Below are 4,972 nucleotides of genomic sequence, written 5' to 3' on the forward strand. Positions count from 1 at the left end.
TATAATGAGGATTGGGAACTTCTATTAAAGGGCAAGTAAGTAAAGGTGAAGGATCAGAAGAGGTTGGAGAGAAAAAAGTTGGAGCTGGTTTGTGAGTGGAGGTTTGACTTCGAGTGCATTGGGAGACGGGGGTTTGTCTAGTACGGGGTGGGTCATCACGATGGGTAGAGGGGTCATAGTGATCTGTGCCTGGGGGATCATCGGGGGAAACTTCTGCCAGTTGTAGTGCAGGGGGGGCAGTCGGAATGGGGGATAGAGGAGGGGATAATGGATGTGCCTGAGGTTGGTACTGAGGAGAGGAACAAATAATAGGATAAAGGGGGTCTTTATTTGGATTATTCTTCCTTTTCCTCCCGTCTGCCTGTGGTTCCGTGCCTGTCTGAACTTTCTGTAATGTAATTAGTGTTGGATGTCATCACCCTGTGACAGGAGACCTATCTAAGAGTGGATTTAAAATACAATTAAAAACCCCAGCCATTATAATTTTATGAGTGTTCACAATGGGAATGGATGCAAATACATTTTGCATGAATTTCCTATCATCGACATTGGGTGCATAAACATTTATCAAAATTACTTTACGGTTAAATAAATTGCCCATGGCAATCACATATCTCCCTTCAGGATCAGATACTACATCTGATGCCACAAATGAGACTGTTCTATGTATGAGAATTCCCACACCTCTAGCTTTCTTTGTAAAGCTGGAATGGAACATTTGGCCTGTCCAGTGTTTTTGCAGCCAGAACTGATCCTTGCTTAGTAAGTGGGTCTCCTGTAAAAATACTATTTTAGCGTTTAGGCCTGTTAGGTGAGATAATACTTTCTTTCTCTTTAATTCGTGACTCAGGCCTTTAACATTCCAGCTCACAAAGTTAACTGTCCCATCATGGAGACATTGATTCTGAATTTTTGATGTAATTTTGTAGTCTTAACTGGAAGTGAGACAGCTTTAACCTTAATTTCCAATTTTCCCATGAGTTATTGCCATGTAGCCTATTGTTACGTTGGTAATTATAATTATAAGGATTAAAATGATAGATTAGATATCGCTTACTCTCTTTCTCTCCCCCCTTTATCCCCCCACCCCCCCATTTTGCCTCCCCACTTGAGGCTGGACCCCACTTCACAAAGTCCCAGCCCTCTATTGCTGATAAAGTCTAAATAATATAAGCATAAAATATATTCTTCAGCAGTCTTGAAATATTAAGATAGTAAACCCAGGGAATGATGTTAAAAAGTGGCCCTGGATAAGCATAGTAAACCCTAATGCAATAATAACAATAACAATAAACCAAGGATATGATGTTAAACAGTCTCCTTTAGAAAAGCTAAAAAAAAAAAAAAAAAAACTACTTTAATTTTTTCCACACATACCGTATGTCGCTACCCGATCTGCGGTACCTACCCGATTTGCGCGCGCATGCGCACGCATGCGCAGAGCTTAACTAGTACGACCCTGCACGATCTGCGTTTTTTTTACTTTGCGACACGAGTCCCCATCCGATTTGTCTCGCGCACGCGCTCTCTGCTTAATTAAAATTCATTTCACGACGCTGCCCGATTTGTTCTGCTCATGTCGAATGTTTTACGACACACGAGAAAAAAAGTTACCACGGGATTTTAATTTCTCGGTCTGCATTAATAAATAGAACTTCCGCCATTCGAGTGAGAAGAACGCTGTAGAGAATAGGAGCATATTGAATTTTTCTCCTGGCAGAAGAATATTTTTCACTTCTTGAAAAAATGAAGACTTTTCAATTTTACAACGACTTGAAAGAATATCTTTTACGGGAAGAATTTAGCAACAATTTAACGGTCAGAGAGAGAAGTGAAATACGACGTGTGTCCGTGAATTTTATGATTAAAGGTACTGTATGTAATGTTTATTGAATGCTTTTCAATTTTTGAGAATACAGTATATACTGTAATATAATCTAGATATATTTAGGATTATCTGACGTTTTGTTTAATAATTGGAATATTACAAAATTTACCGTTTTAAATAGGCTGGTGATTTCAATGAACGCGCATGAATGTTTTGAAATATGCAAAACTTTTAATAAATTGTGTTATTAAAAAAACTGCTCAGGTGGACTTTCCTGTTATTTACTGATTTATACTTGATTAATGGATTAGTAGGTTTTCTGTTTTTGGGAATATGAAAATCTGAACTGCCTAGATGTATCTCAGATCAGGTGTCTAAATTTTACAATTCTTTTAAAGAGAGAAGTAAATTGGTATCCACTAACGAATGTTAAAATGTGTTTTTTTCTTATGCAACTCCCCAACATTAGACCACAATATTTTAGTGTGTGTGTGAATCCTCGCAATCCCAGTAACTGTTGTGTTTTTCTCATTGTATGAGTTTCAATAGAAACAAAACCAGGCTGATTCATTTGCAAAATAAAGCACACATTCTTCGGGGTATTATGCTTTGTTACTGGGTAATTGGTGTATGCCTTCACTTATAATGTGATGTGGTCATATTTCAGTTACATGCAAGCAACTTTTGTATTCTGTTCTTTCTTAATTTTGGATAGTCCATCATCCATGCCCTGGCTGCTCTACAGGGTGTATCAGGACAGGAGGCAGAAGACTTATTTCTTGGTGGCCCAGAATACAGTATCAGGTAAAAGTTAAGTCTAGGAATGTTTGAAGTAAATGTTTAAATATTTCTTGTTTATTATTTTTATATTTTACTTGCCTTAGTGAAGTGGAAGAATTTAACTGAAAGATAGGGCAGCAATTAAAGAAGGAAGGAATGCTGTGATATCTGTTGGAATAGAAGATGGTGCTACTGCCCAGTGCTTCCAGAATCCTTCATTTGAGTCTTGGGTCTGAATCTACTGCGTCATTGCCAAGTATTCTGGGGTAATGTATCTTGTTTTGTTTACATTTTATTTTTCTTCATATTCCAAGCTCATATACTTGACCTTAGCTTTAATAAACTGGATGGCTGTCTCCTTCACAATTGATTTTAAAGTACTATACTATTCATTACATAAAAAGCTCTGAACAGTTTAGTCCCTTCCTGTATTTGGTACTGTCTCTCCCCCAACACTCCTCAGTGTAATCTTTAATCCACAACCACTAATTTGCTTATGAAAGAACTGGTGAAGCAGCGTGCACATGTACACCAAAAATATAGAATGCCGGCTATAAATGAAAAACCTTTCAAAATACTTTTAAAACTCCATTTTTAAACTTCACCTCTGCTTAATTCCCATTTCTATCAGTTTATGATTTACTTCTGGTTTATGAATGGAACTGCATACACTTTGAAAGATTTACACCAGATAATAACAATTGTTTTTTTTTTTGCTGTTTTCTTTTTTTTGTCCAGTGATGCCCTTTGCCATGCACCCTGGTCAAGTCTCATGCAACTGACTGTGGTGCTGAAGAGAGAAGATTTCTGAAGACCCTCTTGAAGTGGAGCTGCAATTGGATTAACACCACAACAGTATACTTGGTGAGAATGTCCATAGGGGCCTGGGGAGGCTGTGACCTTGTGACCCTGAGACGTTGTTTTGTCAATCATCCTGACCAACTTGACCTTTATGTGTTCTTCAACAGGGCCATCTGATCATCAGATATATTTAAGGAGAAGGACCTTTCAATTTTTCTGTTGCGTACTTTTTAATTGTATATATATTTTTTCGTTTTGATAAAGTTATATATATTTGTTAAGCAGTTTAGCAGTTTGGGCTTTATTAGTATTAAAATATGTTAGAGAAGTTATTTGTGGAATAATTTTAATAATCAAAATAGCAAAACAATGTAACTTTAAATTTTCTGTGCTCTGGGTAAAATATGCTAAAGCTATGTGGTGATTTTTTTTACTTCTTTGCGTTTTTTTGTACATTTGACATGTTTTTATTTTTTGGTGCATTGTTCTCACATTGTTCACTTTTGTTGTTCTCATAACATTTATTCAATAAAATTTGCATGAAAAGTGTGTTTCCTTTTTCATTATTCGGTTATTAACTCACATTTAAGACACTATATGGGTGAATAAAAGCCATTTAAATTTGAGTACAAGACGAGCAATAGTATCACAGAAGATGGTGCTGGGGTTGTGCTTTATGTGGGTTAGACATGAAATGAAGATTTCTTTTTCTTTAAAAAGACTGTTTATGCAATCCACTAGTATCACCGTAACAAAATTTTGTAAACCATGATGCCCTATGACGTGTATTTCATTAATAATAATATGTAAAGTTATTTTTAAAGAGTTTTTCCAGGGATGAAAAGTGCATCAACAGTTCATTTTTACATATATACACACTTATTTTGACTAACTGCATGAAAGCCTGGTACAACAGCTGCACCAAACCTGCCAAACAATCCCAGTAGTGGATCATAAAAACATCACAAGATGTTCAATGGAACTGAACTGCCATCACTTGATCATCGATACAAGATTCCCTGTGTAAGAAGGGCTAAAAACATCATCAAGGAGAACACTCATCTTGGACCGAACTTGTCTGAGCTTCTCCCATCTGGCAGGCATTTCAGATATATAAATGCAAAGAATTATTATTATTATCAATCTGTATGCTACAAATAGACAAAAAAAAAAACTTTCTTCCAACTGCTATAAACTTATTGAACTCGTATATCTCCTCAATCTGAAATCGTTTTCATTGATCATGTACAATTAATGTAGTGTAGGTAATCTATACTGCTGTGCATTTATGCAATAATAATCCATCCTGGTTACTTTAACATTATATATGGCATCTTGCCAATATTTTGAACATATTTTGTATGATTACTCAGTTTTTAGTTCATACTTTATTTATTTATTGTATTATTATATATCTGAACTATTTGACATTGGAATTTAAATGCAACGTGAAGTTGACACGAGTAATTTCGTTGCGTTACTTAATGTCAATAAAGTACTTGAATACATCTATTTTTAAAACTGTCATTTATTTTTTATATGTAGACTATAATAACATATACA

At 35.6% G+C, this 4,972-nt stretch overlaps 1 long non-coding RNA gene across 1 annotated transcript; it reads left to right on the top strand.

The window, feature by feature from the left end:
* Window positions 1-1,677: 1,677 nt before the first annotated feature.
* LOC127529191 (uncharacterized) lies at window positions 1,678-2,762 on the top strand. The gene is made up of 3 exons (XR_007935877.1): window positions 1,678-1,870; window positions 2,544-2,632; window positions 2,713-2,762. It is a non-coding gene; the product is annotated as an uncharacterized LOC127529191 (long non-coding RNA).
* The last annotated feature ends 2,210 nt before the right edge of the window (window positions 2,763-4,972 follow it).

The sequence above is a fragment of the Erpetoichthys calabaricus genome, chromosome 9 (genome assembly GCF_900747795.2).
Source record: "Erpetoichthys calabaricus chromosome 9, fErpCal1.3, whole genome shotgun sequence".
Taxonomy (NCBI): domain Eukaryota; kingdom Metazoa; phylum Chordata; class Cladistia; order Polypteriformes; family Polypteridae; genus Erpetoichthys; species Erpetoichthys calabaricus.